The sequence below is a fragment of the Hemibagrus wyckioides genome, linkage group LG16 (assembly GCF_019097595.1).
Source record: "Hemibagrus wyckioides isolate EC202008001 linkage group LG16, SWU_Hwy_1.0, whole genome shotgun sequence".
NCBI classification, from domain to species: domain Eukaryota; kingdom Metazoa; phylum Chordata; class Actinopteri; order Siluriformes; family Bagridae; genus Hemibagrus; species Hemibagrus wyckioides.
The window spans coordinates 4,925,480-4,944,224 of NC_080725.1; the positions used below are offsets into that span (position 1 = coordinate 4,925,480).

Below are 18,745 nucleotides of genomic sequence, written 5' to 3' on the forward strand. Positions count from 1 at the left end.
TCTCGGCTGTGTTTAAATCACCTCTCGTTGAATATAATGTGTGCAGAGTGTGACAGCTATCCCTGACAGCTAAGAGTCACAGAGGAGCTTCAGGTCAACCTCTGTTAGATCAGAGAAAAAGACACAAACTCAGTATTGTGCATGTATTTTTCCCCACTCTAAATAATACAGACCTAAAGCTTCGTTTTCTTGAAATATTTGAGATGTGTTCATTGATTCTGGTGCTAATATGTTGCTTGGTGATGTATTTTCGTGATTCATGTGACATGTTAGTGTTTATCTGCAAATCTGACATAACAAGGAAAGATTACTAGCGCAGTTACAATAGCAGGAGAAAAAATGTTCAATATGAAAACATTCACTAGGGAACAGTCGGCTTCTGCTATTAGCTCATAAAAACGAAAGGACAAGAGCTTCTTTTCTCACTCGCCATTTTTCAATAACATTTAATGTCATGTTAATGAGAAAGCAAATAAAGAATTAGTGAAGACAGATGGACCTAAAAAAAATAAAAAAAAATAGATGGACTTAAAGTCGTGGTACGGCTACAGGAAACCGGTTAGACTGAATTACAGCAGAAACTCTCAGCTCAGCTAGTTAGCAATCTACAAGACGAGCACAGAGGTGGCATGAAAGATAAAGTTGTTTTGAAGGTGATCTTTTTGGGCAAAGTGTACTGACATGGAGAGAGAGATGGACAGACCAAAGGATTAAAGCGCTGCTGCATCACTTTCTTTAAGTAGAGATGAAGCAAGGGCTAAATCCCACAGGCACTGAAGAGTCAGATGGTATTGAAGGTAACGTATGAAACTTTTAACCTTTACAGTGAATATAAAGAATGAGTGAAGTATGAAAGTCAATTTAACTTTTCAAGAACAAAATAAGCAAACAAAGTAGAACAAGTAACCACTCATCAGAAAGAGATAACTTTAGTATCTTCATCTCCAAGTCATTTGAGTTGCTATTGAAATGCTTCAGTTTCTTCGTTTTCTTCGGAGAGAAATAAGCAGAATAGGTTTTCACAGCAGAAGGTTGTCCAGTTGATAATAGACAAGTGTAATTACTAAGCTCCTTAATTAGACTTGCACACCATTTCATGCATACAATACAGTGTTACTTTACAATTCATTAACACCGATCAATATACCTCTTTTAAAGAAAACATAAAGCACTTACACAGTAATAGACATCTTATTTCCATTAATATGAAATACCAAACGAATCAGATAGGGCTCGCCATAACACCAGATTGGCTAAGGCAAATTGCTGCAAGGACAGTGATAAGAGCCAGAAGCAATATGAAAATAGTTATTGACTTTTGTCTGAACAAATATTTAACCTAAAGCTTGTTTACGCTGTTATTACCAGCTCTGTTTAAAAGGTGATATAAGAAAAGGTCATTGATTTCTGTGATTAATTACACCAGCATGGCTGTATTTGTACCGAAAATAACAAGTGCACAAAAGTGAAAAAGATAGATGTCGCATATCTGATTACCAATACATTCTCAAAATGATCTTCTTCGAAGAAACAGTGCACTGAAAAATCTACACTTGAAGAGTGATTATTGTGAGATCCACCATTAAACTGATACGTGATATTAAAAACCGAAATATCCGGCAGTGCGGGTTTTTCTGAATAAGTCATATTTTTTGTAGGCTTTAATCAATCCTTCTTGGCATGTGGAAAAGTCTATTATAAGCTGACTAATATATTTTTTTTTTCCCTATTGATCTGACCAAAGACACTTAGACTAGAAGTCAATGAAAAGAGTTTTTTTTCTTCTTTCCTTTTCCTGACATGAGTTTCCATGTATGCATTTTGCATAATAATAAAACCTGGAATCTATATCATGCTAAAAATTTCTGAAGCACTTGGACAGGATATGGCCTGGAGCAAAGAGTGTATGAGTCATGACGCTTTGAGGTCTGAGGAAAGAGCTTGCATTGTGCTGCCCTTTCACAGAGCACTGGCTCCCAATCAAATACGACCTTTCTGTCTCTCTCACCACTGCAGAGCAGAATACATCAGAACATAGCGGGCGTTAGCACACCGGACACCGGAGGAGAAAATAGGTATTAGTGTTTAATGAAGTTAGCCTGAAAAAATCAAGCCACCGGACATATGCCCTTGATACACTTGCAGTCAATTTTACCAGCGGATTTTATACCAACATTTTCATGCTAAAAGTCGATTCTCAAATTCAGGTTTAATTACTTGTGCCAAACAAATTGGATATCTAATTTTTATAGGTCATATCACTTTATCTCAATGCTGTCTTCTCTGGAAGCCAATTAGAAGGAAAAGAGGATTAAGTCAATAAAAAGAATTTAATGAATTGGACTTTTACAATGGCAGCTGTAGGTGTAATGATTCACCTTTCCTATATGCCAGAACACAATTGTGTTTTAGAAATATAGCCAAGATCCAATAATCTCCCTGAGTGATGCAATCATCCTGCTATAGTAATGTGCTGGAGTCTCACTCGGTAATTAATAGTTTACAGGTTGAGAAAGGATCATTGGTGGAGAACAAAACTAACAGTATTCAGATAAAGACAGGAAGTTACTCCTGCCAGCAAAAGTAAATACCAGCTAGTTAAGATAGCTATTAGCCAGGAGCTCCAGCCATTAGATAGTTTTCACTTTTTTTTTCACTAACAGTTGAATAGTGTTCATTTTACATTTCTCACAGATCTGATCAGATCAACACAGATAAAGCTGTTGGTGTAGCGTTTACTCGATGTTCAATGTTCTCAATTAAGTCCTTGGGTGGACTTTGCACTAGGGAAAGACAGGCAGCCAACTTGGGCTTCCAGATGCCACAGTATTTATATATATTTTAATAACAAAGGCTAAGTAATGTATGCTGAAAATTGAAATATCAATGTGAAAATTTCAGCAGCCAGAATGCAAGCCCCATCACCCAATCCAGCATCATGCTGTAACGGAGTATTCCATTACAAGTGAACGCAGCACGAAGCTGAACACTGTATACTGTTGCTAGTTCGTTTCAGCTTGAATTCGCAGAGAGGAAAAATTTAATATGATTATCCTAGTGGGGCAGAGGAAAGGAGAAAAGGGCTGGAATCTAAAAAGTTCGCATGAATGTAGGTAACCTCATATTTCTGAACAGATCAGATTGAAGCACAGCCTGCCGCACAGCCCACTGCTGCTTCCACAAGCAGAGCAGACGTTAACATGAGCGCTCGACGTTCACCAGTGCAGTGCTGCTGATTCAGTTCAATTCACTTTTATTTATTTAGTGCTTTTAACAATGGGCATTGTCTCAAATCAGATTTACAGAAATGTAAAAATATAGAATAAAAATCGTATTTATATTTTTCCCTTAGGAGAAAGTCTGAGGCAACGGTGATGAGGAAAAACTCCCTGAGATGATATGAGGAAGAAACCTTTAGAGGAACCAGACTCAAAAGAGGAGCCTTCTTCATCAAGGTGACACCGAATAGTGTGATTATAAATAATGTCCTTTCTACAGCTGTATATAGTCAAGTCTAGTTGTGCAACCAAGAGCTCCTGAGCAACTTATAGGTCTGACTCAGACTCCTTCGAACAGTCCTCGTGACAGTAGCATCGAGTAAGACAAGTTTTTCCATCTCAAACACACAAAAACATACCCAAGCTCAGCGATGTCACAAGACAGGCTGTCTACACAAGCAGCTTTTTTTTTTATATTGAGTGTGAAATTAGAAAAACAATAGACGGGGGATTTAACAAGATGGAGTTTTTGTTAATTTAGATACTGTGATGATTTTGTAGAGGTAGTTGTTGCAATTGCAGGTTTTTATATTTAAAAGGTACACAGAAAAAAACACGGATAGCCGGATGGACATCACTGCCGCGGCCCGGGTTCGATTCCTGGGCAGGGCACTAACCCAGCCACTGAAGAGTGAACTCTCAGTGCCGGTCCCAAGCCTGGGTTATATGGGAGTGTTGCATCAGGAAGGGCACCCAGCGTAAAACCTGTGCCAAATCAAAACATGCGGACCAAATGATCGGCTGTGGTGACCCCAAACAGGGAGCAGCCGAAAGAACAACAACAACAAAACATAAAACATAAACACAAGGCAAAAACCAAGACTGGGATTTGGGCTGTGATACACCAACAACAAGAAACAATTAAGGAGTATAGCATGGAACAGATATAATTTATTACGACATGTGGCACTGGGGCTAATGGGAAATGTAGATCAGTGCTTCCATAATAAATACCCTGTACATATGTTCAAGTTCAAATGTGCTTTAAAGAAAAACAGTGGTATGTTTAATTATAGTGTAGAAAACAGATTGTGTTCTTTATGTAACTAAACGTATTAAAGATTATCATTCACTGTTCGTTTTCAGATAGTGGACACAACTAGGGGACAGCGCTGTGAAGCATCACAACAGAAAGGAAACTTGGGAAGGAAGATAATCGTGCTATTGAATATGACCCCATTCCTATAGTTTGCCTTGGACGCCTAACTCTCTAAAGCCCTTGCTCATGGCAAAGAGCGCAGGTCAAGTAATCAGAATTGATACTTGTTAGTAATGTGATTTTCTCTGTCTGATCATAATAGTATCTAAACTCTTTACTCAAAAATCACCCAGAGAGAGAGAGAGAGAGAGAGAGAGAGAGAGAATAATACAAAAACAGCATTTTCCCTCCATCTGAAGCACTGCTATCAGTGTGTGTTGCTCAGTATGCACCTCTGCATTCCACACTGCTATAGCTCTCCTGTCAGCAGTGCCAAATGCCTCCTACATTATGTTGAGACTTGAGTGAAAGATAAGTAGAAGCGTCAGTTAGTAAAAGATGTGACCCTATATAAAAGCAGCCCAACCCTGAATTCCTTCAGCCTGAGTCTCTAAGCAGCCTCGTGGGGCAGGAATGTGTCTATCAAATGCTTAGTGCCTGGCTTCCCACAGGCTCTCAGTAACACCCACACAGCACCACATGAACGAATGCTCCTTATTTGCCTGACATGTTCAGAAATGATCGTTACTAATTATCCACTTGAAATACAAATGCTTGTGATGTACAGTCGTGTCATGCAGTGCTTTCAGCATTGATTTCATGTCAGGTTATCAAAAAAAAAAAAAAAAAGAGTAAGAAATGAAAGCAAAGGAAGAAAAAACAAACTACATTTGTCCCTTCGTCCCCAGGGCAACACTTTAGTCATCTGCAGGCCTGTTTTTGGCAGCAATGGTTCATATATATGTGTCATAAATTTATGATGATGGAAAAAAAGAAGCTCCATGATCTAAAGAGGGACTTAAAATTAAATCCTGTTCCTGGAATACAGAACAGTGTATTAAATATAGAGAGCTCATCTTTATGTTAAAAATCGAACCAGAAATCTGTTTAGATGTGTTCTCTTCTCCTACATTAATGGCTAGCATAGCTTTCAGAAATTGCACTAGCTAGTTCTGTTGCCTGTTGTTAACATCTGTTATAAATTTACAAGCTCTTCAGAGGCATGTCAGACTGTTAAGAGTAACGAAAGGTGGGAAGTACAGAGACGGAAAAATTCCAAACTTAAAAATACAAGCTGCTAAGTTTTGCGCTCCCAAAGATGACTTGCAGTTATGGTGAAACAACAGAATCTGTTTTTTCCAACCGCTTAAAAACGATGGTAACCATGGTTATTATGGCTAGTGTGATGTAACTATAGGGAGAAACCAAACACACAAAAAGAGCATAATAAGCATCAGAGCTGAGAAATTCATGGCTGCAGGGTGGGTGTCTTTCAATGCCAGTGCTGCCACATTTCGTACACTACAGCATCTGCTATGTAACAGCCCTTATTGTCTTTCAGTTCTTTATTACACCAGCATTTAAATGGGGTATTGTTCTGTGTGTGCTTCTCCACAAGTGCAAAATGGCTATCCGGTGATGTGTTGTAACTACTAAATTTTCCATTCTACCCTCAGAGGTTTTTTTTTTTTTTAGTCTGCTGACACGTTACATTTGTGATGCTTTGCCTAAACTGATTGTTTCGGTAAAAATGTACAGAACACGCTGACAAAATGAGTGAAAATATACTTTATTTGGAGTCATAGGGATCTCATGAATACTGGGTACAAGGTAGGAGGATGTGAAGCTGGTCGATCTATGGGTTCTGTTTACACTTTAGCATAGCTAATCCATCGACCTGCATGTTTTTAGGCATGGATATTTAACCTGTGTGAACATGTGCTCAACTTAGACAGTAATCTAAGCTCAGGATGGAACCCAGTATCCTAAAAGAAGAAACCTTTATTATTGGTACATGCAGTGGAATTCTTCTCTTCACATATCCCAGCTGTAGACCTTGGGATCAGAGCCCAGGGGCAGCTATGATGCAGCACCTCTGGAGTAGAGAGCGTTAAGGGCCTTGCTCAATTGCCCAACAGTGGCAGCTTGGCAGTTCTGGGGCTTGAACCCCACCCTTCCAATCAACAACCCAGAGCGTTAACCATTTGCACTACCACTGCCCTCTCTAGAGCTATGAGCTTTCAGTACTAGCCACTGTTTGCCATCCAGCATGGTATAAGTTTAGTTTATTATATTATATAATAAGGGCAGGGGTAGCCCAAGTGGTTAAGGCCCTGGGTTGTTAATTGAACCCCAGCACTGCCAAGCTGAAAAGACCCTGCACTTTCTCACCATCTTCCAAAGAAAGAAGAAAGAATTTCACTGTACTGTAGTGTATATGTGACAAAATAAAGGCTTCTTCTTCTTCTAAAATATAAACATCATAGCTTTGGAGATGACAATGAAGTCAACCAGACTAAATCATCACAGCTAAAGCTAATATTTCAATTCCAGCCATGATATTAGCTTGTCTAGTGAAGCTTTCATCACCTCTTAAGGCTAGGTAAGGTATATATTCGATCCACTGCATATTCTTTACCACAATTACCATCCTGACAGTGAATTTGAAAAGAAACTGTTTTGATTGATTATAGCAAGTAACCTGAAATCGAGCTGGATTTAATAAAAGTCTTTTAATACTGTAGTCCCTTGCTTTCAAAAGGACTGCATGGAAAAGGCGTTCCAAGCTAGTGTTTTCTTCAAACAGGGCTTTCTGATTCATTTTGAAAAGTCTCAGCCCTCTATGAGAGATTTGTGCTGAAAGGCGCAGAAGCTCAGAAGACAGAGTGTGCTATAATCTTGTGAGAACACAATGCTACACCGTGTTATGAGTGCTCCTCATATAACAAACGCAATTACACAGATTTTCCTTGACGGCATTCTACCCTACCCCACATTAAGACACGTGTCAGCCCGACACAGACTGCCTTACACACACACACACGTTATAATGCAAGGTCATTATAGCTCATCTGACTGGGATAACAAACCACAAAGTGACACCTCCTGCCCCTGGATGTAATGAATTCAGAGGACGCTCTATGAGGTAAAGTGTCTCCTAGGCATGCTCTAAATCTGATGCACATCTCCAAGCCAAGCCAAAGGAACCTCTGAAGTGGTTGTGTGTGTGTGTGTGTGTGTGTGTGTGTGTGTCTCTGCGCACTGGCAGTAAAAGTGTGTCACCAATAAAATGCAGCGCTATAGCTGCCCAGACTTTTCCCCTAACAAAGATTAAACAAAACCGGGAGATGCCGAACCAGCCAATCATCCCCCCCTTCCCCCCTCCCTCCCTCTCTTTCTCCCTCTCTTTCTGTTTCCATTCCTCTCTACCCATCAGGAGAATGAGGCCAAAATATTTGTGGCTATTGTCAACTGGATAATCAGGGCATCTTTATGATCACTGAAGGGGAGAGAGGAGGAGAGACACAGCAATCCATCAACTTGCTACTTTCGCTCTCTCTCTTTTCCTTACTCCCTCCTGCATGCCTTTCCTCCCTTCTCTTCTCTTCCCTGCTTAATGTGTCTCATTGTTTCCCCTTTTCTTTTATTTCTTTATATCTTTTTTTTCCTCTTTCACACCTGCAAAGGCAATTACAGTGGCACAGCCTTGGTACTTCGTTTTTAATTAGCTATCTAATGCAGGGGAACCAAAAGGAGATTCGTTTCACAGAGTTCAGCTAAATTAATACAGCCGCATATATTACAGAAAGAGGTGGCAAACAGGCAGAGAGAGCAGGTGGCCATTTTTAATATCAACTAATAAATTTCCCTCTGAGCCATCGTGAAATAAATGCTTCGCTTGTAAATGTTTTTTTCTTCTGGATTTTATATACACAATGCAAGTGAATTCGAACTGAATAAATTCACAACATTCCTTACAGGAAAAAAAACAACATGATAAACTTATATTAACACTGAGGATAAAAGGAGTAAATGTTTAACATATCCAAGGTCTTATTGTATTTTACGAATTAGTGAATATTAGAAGATTTGCTTTCAGAGAAACCACTGATAATAAAAACCACTTGTTATATATAAACTTGTTGCATGTATAAATCAGTTTTTACCAGCATTTACATACACACACACACACACAAACAAACAAAGAAAGAGTGAGTATTCTGGGAAGGCATGTCTATAATTTCAGTGCAGCACAGACTGCTGGAAATCTCCTGCTGCTAAATCTTACTCCCCACCAAGAGCAACAAAACAAACATTTGAATAAGCAGTGCGAGAAAGAAAACAGGAACATCAGGGACAGAGAACAGAGACGGAGAGAGAGAGAGATTGTTAGACAGCGAGGGAGGGAGAGAGAGATGAGTTCTTGTCACCTCGACACTGACGGGCAGCATTAGCATAAATGAAAACGGGACAATGGACGTGGCTGCGCGGCTCCATCAATCAACATGGCAGCTTTTGTCGCACCGTATTGTCACAGAGCTAAACAGGAACAGCCAGTCTGCGTGCGCCTCATTAGCATAGTACCTATCAGCGCTTCCTGGCTCACTCCAGATTATGAATAATTCCACGGGTTTAGGGCACGCGGATCACGAGATGCTCTTAGCAAGAAGAAGGATCCTCGTGACCTCATTCGTTATTGAAATTAAAGGCTAGCGTTGACGTGGGCGAAGAAAAGGAACCTGTGTGACACCCGATGACATGACTTTTAAAAAGCAGCCGCAACAGCGAGAGATGGGTCGGGGAATTGAGAGTGGACGAGATTCAGAAAAGCCAGATGCAGAGCAGCGTCTGAAAGCACATTCAAAGTGGAGCTCCTCAGATTTTTTTCTCTCTCTTTGGATTCATTCTAATGGACTATAACTGCCTTTATGTCTGTTTGTATCTCCCTCACGCTCCATCTGTTCATCTCTCTCATTTCCTCTCTCATTCCAGCTAATTGGGCAAAGTTTTCTTTCGTTTCAGCTAATGACCACATTTCTCATTGTCCACTATTAGCCATTATCCTGGCACTGGAAATGTCTATTTATCTAGAACCATCCAACATGCAAGGCTTCAAATTTAACTGCCCATCACCAAATGAGGGAAAGACTGACCCTGGTGTGTAACTCATTCAATTTTATCAGCTATTACCAGCAAACTCTTTCCTTGAACTAATGTGATGACTTTACATTATTGTAATGTGACTTTACATTAATGGAACGACATCCAAAAATCAAAATGATGCAAAAAAATGCCGCAGTGACAAAAAATAGGCCAAAGAAATGGACTGCTCACGTTCAGCATTGAATTTCTTTGGCATGTCGCTGATTTTTCATCAGTATTTCAATTTGTATCTAGCCTAATAGTAGCAATATATTAATAGAAAAGTTCCAGAAAATAAAAATGAGCAGGTTTTTCATACAGAAATGTGGATATTCTTTTCTGCTCTTGTGCAAAAGCATCTAAAGTTTAAAGGCGTTACTGAAATTCTGTGCAAGGTTATTCCAACAGTGGTAAAAAAAACAAAAACATCTCAGTGTCCCGACTCATTTTAAATCAGACCAATGGCGATAAATTCATTTCAAATTCATTTGTTTATACTGAATGAAAATGTCCAATAAGTCCATTCCGCCTGCTAAATGGAACACCAGTGTATTGGTGAAAAGGGTTAATGAAAAAGATCCCATACAAAGGAATTTTTTCATTGCAGATTCTGCCCTTTGATTGCTTTTTAACACAAACAGCTATTGATACACAGACTATCCCTTTTTCCCCTAAAGATCTGAAGCTCTCACATTCTGAATGAGCCAAAGTGAAGTCTGTTCATTTATCAAACAGTGAATCAGCAAATTAATCAGGAGGAAGGTTTACAAAGCCATCCAGACAGCTTTTCTTTTCTTTTCAGATTCCTGAATTTAAAAAGAAGCTCAGACTGGCTTGGTTTGCCTGGATCTGTGGGAGTCACGTTCATGGTTAGGAATTCACACCGCACCAAACCTCAACATAGATACGCAACACCACATCCATGTTCATGTTCAATCACAAATCAGCTTCTGTTAAGTAAAAGGAAATAAAACCAGACTGCCACTTTCAGCAGCTGACACTTTCCGCTGTGCACACCTGTGGAAATCAAATCACATCCAGCTGTTTCAGTAGGCTTGAGTGCCTGTTTGACACCACTACTGAGACTGATATGAAAATCAGTTCTTGGTGGATTTCCATTCATCTCAAGCAGTCATGATGTATCAGGCTAATGCATATCACTGACACCAGGAGGCCGTGAGGAGCGAGACCTCATCTTATCCGGAGAGAACAAGTACAGGAGTGTAAAAGAGAGAGCAGGAGCTGTTGAATAAGACAGTCTTTTGTTGGACACGCTCTCATTTCGGTGCTGGTGGCACTGTAGCTTTGATAAACACCGCACTAGATAATTGGATGATTACATCTTCTCTATAAAAGGAGTCGATAGCTGTGAAGAACTGTGAGTCCAGAAATAGGAAATGTTTATGGAATCGATACAGAGACGTGCTCTGGCTGAGGTGACAGCAGCATACAATCATGAGAGGCTCATTTAGAGGGGAAAAAAAACTAAAACATCATAGAAGACCAGACACCTAATCTTTTACTTTTCCTCCATCTGAAGAATGGGTTCCTCTCATATGGCATCTGTTTTAATATTAATGAAAGCCCTGGGGTTCAGGAGGCCACTGCGACTGAAGTCTGCCCTAATTATCCCGGCTCTTCACTTGTTCCTGTCTGCGCCTCTCCTCTCAGACAATGGCCAAGGTGGCAGGAGTCAGAGGTCATCAGATGAACTTGGTAATAGGCATGCTGGGAAGTGGAGAGGCGTGGCGTGACCTGAAATCCCTTGGGGATTGATCTGCACAGCAGTGTTTGAGAGCTGTCTAAGTGCCACGCATCAGAGATCTTTTTTTATATTAAAGCAGAAACGGACACAAAATGTGTGTGTGTGTATGTAGAACATAAGTAATGCAATTAAATACAATAATTTTTAGACATCTAAACAGATACAAACACAAATATTAATATATATTTTATATCATATTAAGAATAGACTGTTTTTGTGATTTTTTTTAGAAAGCTTGCCAGGAAGGTTTACAGGGCATCTGGTTGAGACTAGCGATGTGTATCGGGACTGGGAAGAGTGAGCTGGATGATTTTACTTTCCTGCAGGAGCTGTGCTGTCTGGGTAGGGGGGATGGCACACTTTCTTTCCTGTCATTCACAGCTACTCTAGTCAACCGTGGGCATCTGTGAGCTCGTGTATGTGGAAGAGAGTGGACAGAACTTTCCTCTATGCATGTTACGCTACTCTGTGTTGCAGCTTGCGGAGTTTAAAAAAGATGTGTTTTTTTGGCTTAACATGTCTCTGAGGAAGCTTGTGTTAGTCCTCACAACCCCTGGTTAGTGCTTGTCATATGTTAGGGCAGAGCTGGGTGGTAGGTGGGAAGTGGTCAGACCAAATTAGGGAGAAACTGGGGAAGAAAAAAAATAAAGACCAATTATGTACTGAAGTAATGCAGCTGAGATTAAGAACCTGTCAGAGCTAGAATTCACACACCATTTCTTCCTCTGACTTTTTTTTCCAGTGGTTTCCTGTTTCCCATTGTGATAAGAACCATTAAAAGCCATACTCGTTGGGAGCAGTGGTGGCTCACTGGTTAAGGCTCGGGGGTTGTTGAAAGTTTGCAAGTTCAAGCCTCACTTCCACTGTTGGATCCTTGAGCAAGGCCTTAACCCTTTTTTGCTCCAGGGGTACTGTATTATGCCTTACCCTGCACTCTGAGCCCAGCTTCCTAACAAGCTGGGATATGAAAAGAACACTGTGCTGTAATCTATATGTGACAAATAAAGGCCTTTTCTTAAAATACCCACCTACTTTTGGGTTTAAATGCAAATACAGACATGGATATTTGAAGGACTAATCAGATACAGATACAGATAGTGGCATTGTGTTACTGTGTACACAGACACAGGGAAATACTGAACACTGGCATGCAGACCAACAAGGACACATGGATGAGATGGACGAGAATGTGTACAGTTTTTTTATTTCATTGTTTCATATCTAACTTTGTTCATCAGCTCCCATTCTTTGCTTTTTTTGTATGACAACAAGACTTGAGTGAAGTTAATAAAGGTTGTAAATGATGAAACGTGCATTTGTTAAGTCATCGCACTGCACAAAGCCAAGCAGTTTTCATTCAGAAGTGGCATGAATAAACACTGCACAACCTTTTAAACGTGCGGTTCATAACGTTAACTGCTTCTTAGCATACACTTAAATTGTTTTTCATGTATTGATTTCAGCAAAATCAGCTCATTTACCACAATTAAGCCCATTCAATATGTTCTAAAGTATTCTTTATAAACAAGAAAAGTTCATTTTACAGAACGTTGCAAATGAAATCACAAGCTATTGTTTTTGTATGATGTATATAAAGAGATCATTGTGGAAATGTTGTTAAAACAACAACAACAAAAAAAACCCCAACAGACCCAGATGCAAAATCTAGTCCAGTGACTCTATCATGCTCTGAGAACAAGCTCATTGATGCCACAAAGTTGTTTCCACAGAGAAATGTGCATTTAACATATGAGGAATCATATATGTCGTTTACTGAGATGTAACCGATACATTTCTTGACCTGCTTTAATCACATAATATTTGGTTGCAACATTTAGAACTGTAAAAAAAATGGATATTTTAATACATCTGAGAATAGCTTGATAGCTTCAAAATGGTGATCATTTAATGGAATAAAAAGGAATGACATTAGCCTGTCACATGTATGGTGGTTCCAGTCTGTTAGTGAGCCCATGGAGATGGATAAAAAACAGTAATTAACTATTACTATCTCAAAATTGGCAACACAGCAATCACTGAAGTTCTGGTAAAAATCTTGTTGCCAGTGATACCTAGCATCTCGCCAATATTGAAGTTTTGCTTGATATAATTCAAACTATTTTTTTTTTTTTTTTGCCTGAATTTAAATTCCCATGTCTGCTTCCTCTTGTATCGAGCTTGGTAATGAACACTGGAGCTGGGGTAATTTTATGCATGGTGATATCTAGTGAAAACTCTCTGCTATGCCTTGTGTTAAACTGACCAGTTGTAACAGTCCAATTACGGAATGCCATTCTAAGGTACAGTATATTGTGTAGTGCATGTTAAAAATGAATGCACATCGATCACCAGCTGTCAGAAAGAACGAGATTGAATGGGAGATTTGTCTGTGCCGTGTAATAGCATTGAGCTTGTTTTAATTACAAAAGTTGTGTAAGAACATTTATTACCCTTGTGAATAGTGATTAGCAGCATGCAGCCTGGCTTCTACGGTTGGTGTAGCAAATAAACAAGTAATATGTGAAGGTTTTCATAAATTGTGCATATATGACTGTTTACTAGCCCGATCACGGCACCTTGTAAAGAGAATAATGCAAATTCTTCAACCATGTCAAATCCAACAACCGACTACAGCATCACGTCAATTCTTTTTGCCACGCAGGCAACTTTTTATTCTCTCTGCCTTGATAATTGGTATGAATTGGCATACAGTTCATACACTAGAAGCAAATCCATAAACTCAGAATTAGATATCTGCTGGTTTGATTCTAAGTTGCATCATGTTTCTGACTGTGAGGAGTTTCTGAGCCTGTGCTCCCTCGTGTCAGTATGGGTTCCCCCTAGACTCTCCGGTTTCTTCCCACCTCCCAAAAACCTGCCAGTAGGTGGACTTGGTATGTTATATTGCCCCAAGGTGTGAATGAGTGTGTGAAAGTATGGGCATGGTGGACTAACATCCAGTGGTCTCAGGATAAGCTCAGTGACCCTGAACAGGATGAAGGGCTTTACTGAAGATGAGTGAATGAATGAACGAACAAACAGCATGGTGTATGTTCAGCTTTAGCACACAGTGTAGTGAAACATGCTGATGTTATCAACAAACTGAAGGATGAAGCTGCCAAAAAAAAAAAAATACTCTCCAGTGGAGAATATCTGCTTTGTGCTTTTCACATTCCTTCTTTGTTGAATTGAGAGTATATTTATAAATGGACAGTGAAGGGATTGGGCTATGTGAGGCAAAAGGAAATCTTATGTTTTTAGGAGGACTGGTACAATTTAAACACTGGAAACTATTGAATTGGATGAACTGGGATGTGTTTTAATGTTCTGTCACCGAAGAACATAAAAATGAATCCCTAACAAGCAGTTAAAAAAGATCCAATTGTTGCTTTTAAATGCACTCCAACAAGCTTAGTGTCAAACTGAAATGCAACAAAGAAGAAAAACGCAAGAAAGAAAATATGGTTTTGTCATGCTTTCCATTCATATATTCAATATAAATTCAATGAAGTGAAACTGAACAGCAGGTGTTAATTTTCGAAACTATTTTCATCTATTACACTGTATTCCTCCCGATCTATATAATTAATTAGACCTTTCATGTTACAGGATCTGTGATGCTTTATCTCATTAACAGTTTTTCTTTATTATTTCTTGCAGCTTCTCTTTCTCGTTCACTTTTTCTCTCCCTCGTGATTCTGTGAACTTTCTGATCTTTGCGATCGATGATGGCCTTGTGCTATTCAGAATGAGCAGAACCAGCATCTCCTCATCTGTCCAACCTCTAATAGTCTCCTAGTCTGCTGTATCTCCTATCTCTCTGTTCTATTCTCTCAGTGATCACAGCTCATTTAATGAAAAACTCAATTTAGGTTCTTCGGAGCAGAACGTTGAGGAAAAAAAAAAAGAAAAGAAGTTTTTTTATATTTAGCTAATACTTCAGCCATGCCTCAAGCAGAAAACGCAATCATTTCTTCATACCAACAGAGGAAAGAAAGGTACTCTAACATGGTTTACGGACCTGCATGTGGAAATATTAATTAGAGCGACATCTGCATACAGTGTGTGAACCTTCCTGCTCTCTAAATACCAGAGAATAGCTGAGCTGCAGGTTTCATTTTGGGGCGAAATACTTTCCATAAGTGCCTATGAAATCAGAAAATCTTTTTTTAATCAACGACATGTTAAGAACTGTGTGTGTCAAGAATCAAATGCAAACTCATTATAAAGGGGAAAAGCTGAGGGCCTGCAGATTCCCTGCAATGAGAAGCATAATTAGTTTCAGTAATTAGCCCGGATGGTACTTTGCGGTATAATTCCAGACCTGCCAACCTTCACCATTTTGTGTAGAAGATCTGCAGTTTAAATTCGGAGAAGGATCAGTCCACATTAGTAATCTTGTAACTGGTGCTCTCATCTCGAATCGATCTTCACATTTTAAGGATGCATTGATGAGGCATGCTTGCTTTATCTCAGGGCAAAATGTTTATTCATTCATTCCTACATTCATCATCAGTAACTGTAGTATGCTGGTAGCGTTCGAGGTGGATATGAATTTTTTTTTTGGGGGGGGGGGTCTAGAACATTATCAGTGATGTTCACAGCAAACATCAGTGTGGGGGGAAAAAGTGTGATTTCTGTGACTTTAACTGTGGTATGATTGTTGCTGCCAGATGGGCAGGTTTGAGTATTTCAAAAACTGCTGATCTCCTGAGGTTTTCACATATAACAGTCTCTAGAGTTTACACAGAATGGTGCAAAAATAAATAAATCCTCTGAGCATAGGCCCTGCAGGCTGAAACACCTTGCTGATGAGAGGAGAAACTGGTATCAGACTGATCCCAGAGCTGCCAGGAAGTCTACAGTTACTCAAATAATCATTCTTTACAACTGCGGTGAAGAGAAAAGCATCTCAGAATGCACAACATATCAAACCTTGAGGTGGATGAGCTACAACAGCAGAAGACCACATCAGGTTCCACTCCTGTCAGCCAAGAACGAGAATCTGAGGCTATCATGGGCACAGACTCACAAAAACTGGGCAGTCTAATACTGTTAAAGGCCCGTTTCAATGTTAGCTGTGGCGATCTTGACGTGTATATGCGTGGTTTTATTTATTCTGCTGCTGCTACATGATTGGCTGAACTGCATAAATGAGCAGGTATACAAGAGTACCTTAATCATTTGTATTTACGGTCAGTTCACTACTTATTAGGAATGCCACAGATTAAAGGTTAAAAGATGATTAAATAGGCCAACAAAAATGTCAAAACAAAATGAATTTAATGTAATGATGATGAGGAGAGTGCACATGCATTAAACAAGAGTAAAAAAAAAATATTACTGATGCGAAGCCAGTTTCCATAAGGATTGTGTAGGCAATGTGTTGTTTTTACTATATTTGTCTATTCTTACTCAATCACGACAGAGGATTAAAGCTTATTCCGCTTCAGGGTTTGCAGATCTACAATTCTGTCTCCCTGATTAACCTGATCCTGTAGTTCTAATCCCACACCAAGATCTATTTGAAGACCAGTTAATTAGTGTATATAAATTAATCATCCATTATATGATGTCAAGCTGTACATTACATTATAGTTGCAGTTGACCTAAAGGATTGCATCGGATTCATAACAACACCCAGCAAATCTCTCCTGATTCTTATCTCTTTCCTTACATGTTCAACTATATCAAGTAAAAGTAATAAAATGAGGTAACGACTTTACATCAAAGCTCCGAGTCTAATTCAAATCCAAAATCACACTAAAATAGAAACTTTATTCAAAGGACCAGCCACAGAAACACAAGTGGACCAGAATAACATGAGCAGCGAGGAATGTACAGACAGTGGAGAAAAAGAAGAAGAAAAAAACAACTCATTAGCAGTTCATAAGGTCACTAAAAAGTACTGACAGTCTTTACACAAGTAAAAGTGCAATTACTCATCTAAATTAATACCCTGATAAAAGTTGAAGTACCGTTATTTTTTTTACTCAAATTAAAATGGAGAAAAAGAATAAAAGAAAAGAAAGTTTCACAAAAGTAAAGGATGTCTGCCTCTAATTACACACTCATTTTATTTTAGCTCCTAATAATGGATTAGTGCCCTTTTCATAAAAAATGTGGGAAAACATTAGCTAAGGCTAACTAATGACTAATAACTGCTCATTTTAAAATGTTAGGTAGCATGATAGTAATGCTTGTATAAATTAGCTAAATGATAGAAATTGTATGCAGCAGCAACAAAGAGTAAGTAGCCTTTATTTTTCAGACATACATTACTGCTCAGTGAAATTCTGTCTTTCCATATCCCATCCTTGGAGGTTGGGGTCAGAGCGCAGGGTCAGCCATGATACAGCACCTCTGAAGCAGGGGGGGTTGGGAACCTTGCTTAAGGGTCCAGTGGGCTGGGGCTTGAACCACGAACCCAGAGACTTAACCACTTTACAATGATAGTACACTGATAGGAATTAAGTCTCATTGCTACTGTCACTCTTTAAAAGATTAGATTCGTTAATAATTTAGATCACTCCTTGACACGCTAGGATGCTAAAAAGACAAACTATAATTATCTGATTACAGAAAAAGGCAGTGTTTGAAAATACAGTATAGTGAGTAGAAAGTCAAATGTATTAGGAAGAAGAATATCTCAAGTATATTTTCCCATTCATTCATTCATTCATCCATCTTTAGTAACTGCAGGTCCCAACACAGGAGGGAAAATTCCTCTCGTCAAGGTTTAGCTGTCCACCTTCTTTTGAGAAGAACAATATACATATTATGAATATAGAAAGAAACAGAGTTGAAAGAGGGCTCCATCTCTAAAGAGAGGAGGGAAATGTGCAGCACCGCTCCATACAATTCCATCCTGTCATGTTTATCCTGGCACTTTCACACCAATTCACACTTACAGACCGAGGTCTCATGTCAGTCTCATAATGTCACAAGCGTGAATCACGCAGAGTTTAAATAGCAGTGATGTTCCTGTTATGAAGAACTGATATGATGGAGCAGCTTTTTCTAGGGATTTTAAGCACTCTTTTTTTTTTTACTAATGATATGATGGATTATTCATGTCCATTCTGCACATCATGATCATTTTCTATGCACAGTGTGGTCATCACTAGCTCTGTTTATAGGTTTCAGACCACAGCGCCACTGTGAGCTGGATAATTTTGAGTAATGAAACCCACCAGCAATAAGTAGGTGTTCAAAACCCAAATATGTTTGCTCTACTTTACGGGAACAGCACACTGATATGCCACTATGTCAGTGTCACTGCTGCTGAGGAAAAAAATAAATGATACACCACCAAAACAACAGCTGGTCAGTAGTGGTCCTATGCAGGGCAGTTTCCAAGATGGATTAGGTGAGAGCGTGTCTGGCAAATTGGGTCTAACAAGAGGCGATAGTGAGCAATTGTAAAATGTGAACCTACTATATTGAAGCTCTACTGGATGAAAAAGCCAATTCCAATAAGTGCTTCATATTGTTTCCTATTATATTCTACTTCAACAAATCACTTGAAGCATCAGTGCCAATGGCATGAAATATTTGTATTTCTTTACTATACTTAAACAT

General features: G+C 39.2%; 1 long non-coding RNA gene across 1 annotated transcript; it reads left to right on the forward strand.

Annotated features, from left to right (window-relative positions):
• The first annotated feature begins 619 nt into the window (after positions 1-619).
• LOC131366525 (uncharacterized) lies at positions 620-5,027 on the forward strand. The gene is made up of 3 exons (XR_009206832.1): positions 620-797; positions 3,353-3,455; positions 4,365-5,027. It is a non-coding gene; the product is annotated as an uncharacterized LOC131366525 (long non-coding RNA).
• Positions 5,028-18,745: the final 13,718 nt, after the last annotated feature.